Source organism: Lolium rigidum, chromosome 1, assembly GCF_022539505.1.
Source record: "Lolium rigidum isolate FL_2022 chromosome 1, APGP_CSIRO_Lrig_0.1, whole genome shotgun sequence".
Lineage (NCBI taxonomy): Eukaryota > Viridiplantae > Streptophyta > Magnoliopsida > Poales > Poaceae > Lolium > Lolium rigidum.
This window is the reverse complement of record NC_061508.1, coordinates 189,847,927-189,859,508: the sequence shown is the minus strand read 5'-3', so window position 1 is coordinate 189,859,508 and position 11,582 is coordinate 189,847,927. Positions and strand designations below refer to the sequence as shown.

The window sequence follows — 11,582 nt, the reverse complement described above, 5'->3', positions numbered from 1 at the left end:
AACAGTCATTTCTCTTGAGAAACAGCTACCTTTGAAAAACACTACGCAAGTCTTGTTGTCAGTTTTGATCCTTCCGAAGTTACTTTCAGCTCTCTTGGTAACATGTGCTTATTCTGTTGATTTGCAGCGCTCGGCTGTTAATCGCCGTGAGGAGGCTTATTTGCAGCCTGCCAACAGCAGGTCCATGAGATGCTGATGCGGTGCCAGTCCGTCCTGCTACAGCTAGAAAAAGATCAATTCTGTCTCTGTTTTGTAATTTGTAGGCTGTTCTCTTGACATGTGTTGGATATGATTAGCCTGTAAAAACTTGGTAGAGGCGTGCACAGCTAGCTGGAGAAATTCCGCGTCTGACTGAAAGAATTGAGGTTTCTTGTTCCGTTTTTTTCCCGCTAAGATGCATCTTGATGCATGTCCAGTTGTTCAACCATGGTGATACTGACAGTTTTGTTTATGCTGCTGCATGTCATTCTGATTCTGAATGTTGCTGGCGGAAAATTGTACTGTCTAGTTTCGCTGCAGAGTTTCCTTTTCTTTCGCCGCGAGAGAAAAGGGTAAAACCGGATAGGAGCATGAGATAGAGGAATCTTGGTTCAAAACAATCTCGATGCCCAACTGCCGGTCACCGGGATTACAAGGCGACATGTTTTTGACCTCTGGTTGCTTTGACCATTTGAGGCTGCTCCTGGCTAGGCGTTGGCCATGTCATGCTACAAGGCCCCGTTTCTGCCTGTGGCGGGCTGGCGGTGGTGCGCGAGTCGGGGAGCTCATGCAATAAGCCGCTGGAGCCACCGCCTAGAGGCTGGAGAGTGATTTTATCCCCTACTAAAAAAATTACTCCCTCTTTTCATGCGGGCGGAACTATTTGATGATGATCAAATCCTGGCATGTTGTCTAAATTTTCCAAGTTCCCCAAATGCTCCTCACTCCCCGTCGCGACAGCCCCTTGCTACCTCTTATGCCTTCAGCTCCCGGAGCAGCGAGGTAAAAGATCACATTTTGATGCGCTGGTGCTCGATGTGCTCTACTACGTGCCAAGAAGCGGGGCTGCCTCTGGACGCTCCTCGACCCTACAGGACCAGCAGCAGGGACGCCTACTTCACTGAATTTACAAGGAAATTTGTGGGAAACTTGCGGAAAATTTCAGTCCCTGAAACTTGACATGTCATTGAATTTACTACTAGTGTTTCCTGCTAATTTATTGTTGAGTACTCACAGAATGTTTCTTGCTTTCAATGTTCTTTTTGTAACAGATGTTATAAATAGAGTAACATCACACATGTTTACTGAACCTGTAAACCTGAAGCTTATCCCACAGTCAGTGCTAAATACAGTTACAAGCAGTAAATATGCACTAACATGATAAATTCAGTAGCCCAAACATTTTGATGACTGTACAGTAGGACATCATGTCTCGTTTGAATGCAAGATCACACTGATGTCTTTTGATATGCAATAGATATGCACATTTTTTCTAAGTGTTACCCCTGTCAAACATTTACAAGTGAGTACAAATTCATTTACACCTTATTTTGGGTTTCCAATTCTTATTATGGAAATTGTACAAGTGGAATTTGGAAGTGCACCACCACTATTTTGAGCAATTATCTTGAACTGGAGGGAGTACAATTATTTAGAGCCGAAACGAGTACTAAAAATGAGAACCAATCACTAGCTTGGTGGGCTGAGCCCAGCTTATTAAGCCAACCCACCTAGGTTTACTTTTTTTTTCCGAGAAAGATCCGGATCGCTTATAAAGCTTCGCGAGAAGTAGAAAGCACTTCAAACATAATAAAAATTAAATCAAGATGCTTAGACCACCTAACAACCACTACTGTCACTAGAATGAGCCACCGATGCGCCGCTATCGTCGCACCCCTAAGAGAGACATCTACGTCCACGTGCCCCTGAGGACCAGCATCCTAGAGCTGAAGTCATCACCATTAAACTCTTTAGTCGATCCGAATCTCCTGACGCCAAACCTGCAACACATATAGATAATTCAAGATCCACCACTCCAAAGGAGCAGCGACCTTTTCACCGCCCTCCGCAACGCCACAGACTACATCGCGAATGACGAGGTGGGTGAAGAGATAGGGGGAATATTGTTCTTGTGTCCGCGCAATGTCGCCACATGCACCATAATTTTGCTACCGGTTGACCAAACCCTAACTTTATGGACCCAACTACAACGTGGAGCGTAGGTCCAAGGTCCCCACCCCTCCCGCCATCGGAGCGGAACACCGAGGAGGTAGGGACCCGTCGGTGCAGACAGTGATGGGCGGCTAGGTTTTTCTTTTTCTTAAGCCTCTTAATTAAAGAGTACCATATCCTAGAATATCTAGGTTCGGGTTTGAGTAGGAGCCAACTCGCGCCGGACTAAACAGGTGGCTAGAACTTTTAATTTTGTCCGTCAATGTCCGAGCTTTATTCAGAAACAAAAGCATCTAGGCCAGGTCAGCGAGCCATCAGTTGATACGTACGTACGTACATACGTCTGATTCCGGTCAGTATGTACATCTTCCATTCCTCGCCCACGTACGTAGCTGCGTACGTAGCAGCACCGATCGATCGCGTCCTATACGAAGAAAAGTAACCCGGATAAATAGTACTAGTACCCAATTGACCGCGCGCGGGACGTTTACCGCGTCGATCGTCCCGAGCTGAACCTGCGCCGCGCGCACTCTTACATGTTTGGTCCTAGGCCTGCCTAGCCTGCAGTCTTCTTTTTTACACCTCGTCTTGGTCGATATGATCGACAGGTTCTAGATTAACAACGTCCACGTCGTGCTCCAAGCCGGGGATGTTGCCGTCTGAGGAAACAGGTGGTACGTATACATGGAACCTTCGTAGGAGTACCTGTATAGTACGCGATGCCCTGCCGGTCCATGCGTCGGTACCAGCGCGTAAGGCGACGGGCGACTTGGGCCACCTATGGTGAAGACTATTACGGTGTTTTGCTGCTGCCACTTGCAAATTGGATATATACCATGCATGGTCAAACTCGTACGTACGTGCACATGAGGCCGCACACATCCATGCCGCGGTAGTTCCATATTCACACGTTTGTAGATTATTATCCATCCATCTCGATTATCCCTTTCCACGCTTCTGCATTACATATTGGTTTTTACAATTCTCGATTGATCCAGAGTTAAGTTAGCAGTTGGCTCTAGGGCAACCGAATTTGCACCGTGAATTGCGCGTCACTGAAAGATTAAGTGTGGCTTGCAAATTCAATACACCAAACATGTTCATGATCGTTTGCATCGTGATTCGTACTAGGCATGAGTTGTAAGTGGAATCATTAAGTAAGTTTTCTTCTCTATGTTTTTTTTCCGCTTCCCGCATCGCTAGGAAATACCCGCACACCTGAATATTCAGCTTGATCGCGCTCGTAACCCTCACGACCCCCCCCCCCCCCCCCATTTTTCCTGCCTTAGATATGCGCCACTACGGGTTTCTCCTTCTTGGAGGTTTTGAAGTTGTTGTGGAGCTTGTCATTTCCGGAGTGGAAGAAAAGCTAGCCAACTGAGACCATTGTCCTTCGTGGAATTGGCTTGGTGAATAAGGTGAATCTTCGTGGCGTTCGGGAGATCTTCGTGGTAGCCCGCATCTTTTCAACGTGGCGTACCTAACTTCGTGTGTGGAAACTCGGGAATACATCTTCGTTCGTGTGTCAGTTATCTCTGTACCCGAGTTTACTTTTCTTATGACTAGTACAAATGCCCGTGCGTTGCCACGGGTCTTCAAATTTCATTTCTCAATGAACATATATAATTTGAAACCCAGTATAAAAATTCAAATCAAATCAGGGATATTATAATGTGCTATAGCATGATAATACCGAACACAATAACAAGATATCATTGTCATAATACAACTACATTGCTTTGAGGAACGTTATAATAATTGGCATCGTTTATAAAAATTAAATAAGCACTGGACTAATTGTTTTATACATTAAAAGAATCTACACCTCGATGCTCCTTAAATACTACCGTACAATGCTAGGAATATTTTCTTCCGCTTCATTTTACCAAAAAATTCTTCTTGAGCTCAAAAACATTCTGCACAACAATACTTCACATTAACATATATAGTTCATGCGAAAAAATAAAAAAGTTCAAAGTAGTATACCACCCACCGTGCATATCGCATCAGAGCCTATCTCGTTGAATTCTTTCGGAGCATCAATAATATCAGTGTCCATCCCTGCTATTATCTAAAAAAGAAAAACATATATGAAATAGAAAAATTAAATAAGTCATACAAGCATGCATATGGAATGAAAAAAATACAATTCTCTCCCACGGTTAAAATACACTTAAAAGTCCGGCCACACTATCTTTAGCAGTATATTTGCTCCTCACATGCCCAAGAGCACCCACCAAAAATTAGAAGTGATATTTTTTGCGAATTAAATTAGAAGTGACCTACGCAGTGGTACTGAGCTGGAGATACCAAGATTCAACTCAGGAGCGTACAACACAGAGACAACAAACTGGAGTATATCTCTTTTTGGACAAAACTACACAGCGGCGCCGCATATTTGTGGCTTCGTGCGGCGGGTGCTAAGCCTGTACTAATGTATACCTGAGCGAGCAGAAAAGTCGCAAAACACGTTGCAAACCACCTAATCACGTCTACACATCTAATCACATCCCCATCTCACATGCTCGTTACGATTAGGCAGATCTTTCTCCTCCCATTTGCAGGCAAGTTGTCTCTTGGTGAATGAATAAACATACTCGCACCTTTCCCCGTCGTCTCCCACCTCTCAACTTCCCATTTTTCTCACTGCTGGCTAGAGACTCCACCCCCAATCTTGGCTCGTGCTGCCGCCGGCCCCCGCTTAGCTCGTTCGCTCCTGGCCCCCGGCTCCCTCGCGCGGCCGCCGGCCCGAGCTTTGGGCGCGCGGCCCCGCTCCCCGGCTCCGTCGCGCGCTCCTGCCCCGGGTCCCTCGCGCGGCCGCCCGGCGCAGATTCGCTCGCCTGGCCCCGGCCCCCGCTCCCTCGCGCGCTCCTGCCGCCGGCTGCCTCGCGCGCCCCCCGCCCCATCTTCGCTCGCGCATCCCCGCCACCCGGCTCCCTCGCACGGCCGCCAGCCGCCGGCTCCCTCGCGACGGACCGGTCCTCCCCTGCGCCTGCAGGGATGAGCCAGGATTCACGGCTGGCGCGGTGCCGTTGAAGATCCCAGAGTTCCGAAAGGATTCGAGGGAGCGCGGGTGGTGTTGTTTGGCCTCAATTCATACCTTGTTGTCGATAATGATTCGTGATATAGTGGTGATGTTGGATTGATGCTGCTCGGGAAGGTTGATCAGCGTGGAGAATAATAGGTAATGCCTATTTATATTGGTACATGATTGGTATTTGGTAGGCGATCGCAAATATTTCCTGTTTATATTGCCACATGATCGGTATTTGGTAGGCGATCGCAAATATTTTCTGCACATATGCTTTTTGTTAGGAAATTTTGAGACTTTATTGTGAACTTTTTTGTTAAGGAAATAAGGAAATTCGCATGCCAAGTTTAAGCATTCCCCAATGTATCTCTGCCCCCATCTTCAAATTGGGGGAATATGCTCCATTTTGTAAGAAATCTCCTTATTCGTCTAGATACTGGCTATGTCGTTTCTATCTAGCAATAAGTTCAATACCAATCACATAGCTATAAGGCATAAATTCTACCATTTTTAATCATAGATGTATTTTCTACATTGGTTCAATGGCACCCAAAGAAGACATTATTACAAGACCAAGTACTCACATGCTTAGGACAGACATTAAAATTGATGGTAATAAACGCACAACAGTTAGAAACCACATTTGTTACAAGATAGGAAATATACCTTAATAAGACACAACCAGAGATCAGTTGGGCAAACTCCCTCACCAATGCACACCATAGCAAATTGTGAATAGTGACAAAGAACATCTATAGCGGCTTGCTTCTTATGTGGAGTCTGCAAAAACATAGGAACATAGCTGATAACAAGAGAAAACTTCCGAACATTTATAGGGATTTTAAATCGTTATGGACAATTTGATTTAAAAATACCAATTCTCATCGAATTCTGGTTTGTGAGCATAAATCAAGATGAATTGGTCCAACAATTAGAACACACTTGAAGCACTGAAACAAATGAAAGATTATAGTTCTTGAAGATGGGATATGTACTTGTAACAATGGTAAACACCGCAGCCACTCTCGCATGTGTACAAACCAGTGCAAACAGGGTCACAGAGAAGTGGGGAATTATAGGAACAAGTAAACCAAGAACCCATATTGTTCAAAACCGTTCTTGCTATGTTGATCTTTGCGTACCGTGGTTGATTACCCTAAGTTAAACTCTGGAGTAGGGACACTAATTAAGCCCCTAATGTGCGAGTTACTGATATTAAATAAATACCACTGCATTTTTATTAAAAAAAACATTTCCTGTGATTTTAATCCTGTAACGATGAACAAAGCAGTGCAAAAGGATATCTTGTGGGAGTTTAATTTAGGACAGTAAAAAGCTCCCTGTAAAACCAACAGACAGCATATCGCATAGGGTTGTTTCGTGCCGCCATTCCTTATCTATCTTCTGATCCAGTTTGAAGTAGCACATAAGATACGTATGGATGGTGCTTAAGATGGTATGCAACTACATGTATCTAGATTTGGAAAGAAATAAAGCGGTGGTGTATGTATATCATTAGGCTATTATTTCACAATTGCAGTGGAAACCTACTTTCTGGTCGTCGGCGCGACTGAGGCGGTCAATGGCGTCATCGCGCTAGGCAAGCTGAGAGAGCATCCCGTGGCCTCAGTCTCCAGCCACCCGATGTGGGATGCGCAACGTCGGAAGCTAGCGCGTTGGAGGTGATCTTCCGCGCCACGTCGAGCTGCTCAAACCGGTCCACCGGAAGCATCGCCGCCAGCTTTTATGAAGGTATTAATGAAATCACAGCCAGGTGTGGGTCAAAACTGATACATGCAATTTTAATTTTCAGCAGAGATTCATATCGCAGTAGAGATATGAAACTAAAACTGATTTGCAACCACTTCTTGCTACAGGTGCGACCTGATGTTAATAGTTCATCTTAAAACTGATTTGTAGTCACTCTAAAAAAGGGAAGTCAAAATTAATTTCAAGCATTGCTCATCACCTACTTAATATTGATTTGTAGCTGCTGTACTAACCTGTAGCTATTGTACTAACCTACTGAGACATGTAAACTTGTAAAGCATGCATACCTGAAAGTAGACATCACCTACTTCCTACGTTGCTGTCATGAGTCCTTAATACATCCTGAATGGAGGCCGCTTTGCAGATCCACAGTATCCAAATTATTGCGAAATCTCAAGAAAAAGTATCCCGAGGAGTTTTTATTTAGTATTGTTATCACTGGACAGTAAACTGTAGCTCCAGGAGTTCTTATTTACATACCAAAGATGACACAACTCACATGTATTATTGTTTTTCATACCAAAGATGCAATTGCTCAATGAAAGTGAATTATTTTCAAATGTCAAAATTGACCATAAGTTGACAAGTATTCTGCAGCTGTGTTGCTCAAGAGACTCAGCCTCGGTGTTTTGTATAGGACATGACTAACATTGCTTTTATCATGGCGCAGGTTAATACTTCGTCGAGACGTGCCAGAAGTTTGTCGTAAGGACTGCTTCAAGGAGCCCAAAGATGGGGCAGGTACGGATTAAACTACCTTAACAGTGCATATATATATATATCACCATGGACCTTCTTCGACTGTCTTTTAAGTTGTTAGGATTCTAGACAGCCTGACCTTCAACAATTTGGACTTGACCAACGACGTGCAACCTGGGATGAGCCAGATGTTCAATGTCTCGAACACGGTGGACATCAGGCAGTTCCAGAGGATGGCCTTCGACAGCCAGGATTACAGCTCTGGGTATACCCACTCCAAAATTAATGTTGGTCTGATTCTATGGTTAGTTGCTCTGATATGAATTCCTGAACAAAGTTTAGTAGCATAGTTCTTGTAATCTTATAAGCGCATTTTCTCTGAAAAAGCATGATGCAAGAATACAGTTTCAGTCATAGTTTAAGCTATTATCTGTATATGGAATCGTTAGAACATTTTATTAAAACTTTTTATCTGAATATGGATGTTAAGTAACCTGTGTAGATGTTCGTACTTGCACGTACATACCAGATTCTTGAGACAATTTCAATTCTTACCTTGCTTTTCTGCTGCTCACCATGTACTCTCGTCCCTTTTTTCAGCCTGAGGTTACTTCTGCTATAGTTAATTTTAAATAAGCATTGGCTATCGTGTGGACAACTGCTGAGATCAAGGCAAGAGCGACCAAAGATTGCTAGAAGACTTGTGGATTTAAGTCTAGCACCCAAGGTAATAAAATCAATTGAGTTATTGACTTCTTGTATGACCAGAAATGTATCTATATCTCTAGTACTTATGCACTGTACTTGCCCCAAGGTAATAAAATCAATTAAGTCTAGCTTCCCGTGCTGGGTTGTTTCCATGTCCTCACGCACTGTACTCGTCCCAGCGATGCCCAGCCAGACATAGCCATCGATTGATGTTTGTGCTCGGCTCAGCGGTCCGCAAACAGTCTAGGTGCCCGCAACTTGAGGTAGCTGTGTGAGTCAGCCGCGTATGGCTCAGGATCAGCACCACACACCTTCCTGCCACTATCTCCGTCGGCCGCCGGAGGCATGCATTACAAACTTTCATCTATCACTTTTTTCATGTTTGAGGTTTATTGATTCTCTGAAGTCTTGAGATTATCTTGATTTTACAAGGTCAGTTGAAATTGTTGCAGGCCAAGCAGGTTACCTGGAATCCTGGACCAATGATCGATCTTGGAAGGTATAACTGAGGCTTGTTCGTTTCTTGGTAGAATTTTTGGTCTGCTGCAATTTTCTATGTGTTACTTTGAATTCACTGAAATGAGTGTGTGATGCTGTGGTGAGTTGACAAACTTTAGCGAAAGTTTAGGTACAAATTTATCATAGCCCTGCATTGATTTCCATGAACCTGGAGAATTAGCTTGTTCAAAATTTAAAAGCTAGATATTTTTATGTATCAATATTGCAGCAGCCAGTCCACTTCCTCTGCCAATAATGCCACCGCCTATGGATTGGCAAGGGCATTGCATGGATGAGTCCAGTCTGCAGTTGCCACTGCATGGAATGCATATTACAGAAGTATGTATAGTGTTTTCCATGTTTCATGAAGTTATAGTATTGTGTTCTTAATCGTTTTCTGGGCAGCTGAAAGCCAATGACAGTGGATGGACCAATGACAAAAGCTACTCAAGTTCTGTAACAAGGTATAGCCAATCTTGTTTATCTCCTGGGCTCTGATGCCATAGTTTGTATGAATAGACAGTAACAAGGTATAGCCAATCTGGGTACTTGTTCCTATTTGAAATAATCTCGTGAGTCTCGCATCTGTATAGATTTGGGCGGGCCAAATTAAAGAAGAGAAAAAAAGAATCACATCTTAGCTAGTACACCCTCCGTTTGAAAGTAAGTGTTGCGGTATTGTATAGATTTGCATGTATCTAGATGTATTTTAGTGTGTAGATATAAGCGAATTATACAAATCTGCCAGGCTTATTTCAGAACCGGGACAGTATGTTGCTGGTGCGCAGGGTAATTCAGAGTTAGGGATTTTCTTTTCAATTAATCCATGAGTAGCTAAGAAATTGGGAAAGAAATAAAATACAGGTTTTGGTTCTTTGTCTTGACGCAATTAAAGGAAAATTTTAAGTGAACTGCTCGATTAATTCTGCACCTGACGCTGCCTGGCACCTAGACCTTGGGCTAGTGCTTGCATCGCAACCCTTGGACAGTTGGGCATACGATGTGAGATTACGGCGACCGGCAGCCGCTGGTCGAATCCTTTCCCTGAATCCCTGTCTGCTTGGGCCTCTGAATTTCCAAACCTATTGGCTCAATGGCCAGCGCAACACAACCATGATATATGGAGAATGGCTGAATCGACGATGGTCCTAGTATCGTGGCTGCAGTACTACCGACCTGGGCGTGTGCAGCTGATTAACTGGGTTTTAACTGTTAGGCTACCAACTGATTGGTATAGTATTTTTTTTGGTAAAAATCCAGGGCGGGGCATGGCCTGGTTTAGCCCCTACTAAGATCCGCCAGTGCATATGTGTGCAATACATCAAATTTAGGGCTGCAGGTAATTCTTGGTTAGCCCCAGGTAATTCTTGTTCCCTCCATCCTTAATTATACTGTTTTTTATACACGGGCAGTAGATGTTAACAAGAATTGCTGGACATTAGCTAGAAATCAGAAGCTACAATGATAGTTTTTTATATATTGTTCAGTCTGCGGAAATCTGAAACGCAACATAAATAGTTGATACACTTGATAGAAAACTGTAGTCACACCTAAGAATGGAAAAAATGTAAGCGGTAAGGCGGAAATTCTGTCACTTCACACGACCTCAAACCAAAAGGACAATGAGAATGGATAAATAGTGTGTTGCTTCTCCCCCCACATCTACTACAATACTGTGATTGCATTATGTTTTGCCAAGACCTTCGAATGTTAATGTGTGCATTATGTGATTGCACAGAGGATATTGAAGAACATGACAAAGAACAGAGGATATTGTTCTATGTAAATCCAGAAAAAAGCATGCCTGATTCGAGAGGGGGAGAGGGTGTTACATACCTGAACTCCCTAAACTTCTCCGATGATCCGCCTTGTGACTCAATGAAATTCGGGAGGGACAGGTTGAACTCCAGATACACGAGATCTCTAGCCCGAGCCATTGTTCAGTGTACCCTTTATATGACTGCTTCCTTCTCGCAAATGTTTATTGGAAATGTTTTAATTACCATAGCGTAATGTATGGGTCGAGTTAATTTAAATTAATTGTTCACTGTAATTTGAGGGAAGGTGATTTGTGAGATTCCTAAACTGGCCCAGGCTGTTAAATGCCTGAACGACCAACAGGACCAAATGCCCGTGGCTGTTAAATGCGTGATTTCCTGGGCTGGATTGGAGCGTGAGTTATATTCTGGGAAGGTTTGTTCACTGTAATTTGAGGGAAGGTGATATTACATACCTGAGGAAGGTAATTTGTGAGATTCCTAAACTGGCCCAGGCTGTTAAATGCCTGAACGACCAACAGGACGAAATGCCCGTGGCTGTTAAATGCGTGATTTCCTGGGCTGGATTGGAGCGTGAGTTATATTCTGGGAAGGTTAGGACCACCAAATTGCTGAATTGCAGCGTGAGAAAGGATGGTGGGACGGACGACCAAAAGGACGACGAAATATGGGGAGAAGGGGGAACACGTTCGTTCTTTTTAAGTAGTAGAGATAGAGATAGAGATACCATCTCTTCAACATGATGTACCTCACTTCGTGTGAGCCTGGTTTAGGTAGCCTGAAAACACGATTCAATTGATGTTGCCCGGCCTATTGCCCAACGAGCTTTCGAGCTTTTTTGCTAGGTCGGGCGTAGGTCTAGTTTTCCTACGTCAGGCTTTTCTTGGCTTGGCCCACCACACCCACATGTATACAAGTAGTAAAACCATAAACAACGACTTGGTTGT

General features: G+C 43.9%; 1 long non-coding RNA gene across 5 annotated transcripts; it reads left to right on the top strand.

Moving 5' to 3' along the window:
• The first annotated feature begins 7,666 nt into the window (after positions 1–7,666).
• On the top strand, positions 7,667–11,065 carry LOC124686488. 5 transcript variants are annotated; one of them, XR_006997842.1, is made up of 7 exons: positions 7,667–7,693; positions 7,773–7,955; positions 8,252–8,378; positions 8,539–8,858; positions 9,087–9,196; positions 9,263–9,321; positions 10,596–11,065. It is a non-coding gene; the product is annotated as an uncharacterized LOC124686488 (long non-coding RNA). The 5 variants fall into 5 exon arrangements; XR_006997850.1 differs by lacking the exon at positions 7,667–7,693 and adding an exon at positions 10,118–10,217 and having other exon boundaries at positions 7,702–7,955; XR_006997846.1 differs by lacking the exon at positions 7,667–7,693 and having other exon boundaries at positions 7,702–7,955; positions 9,090–9,196.
• Positions 11,066–11,582: the final 517 nt, after the last annotated feature.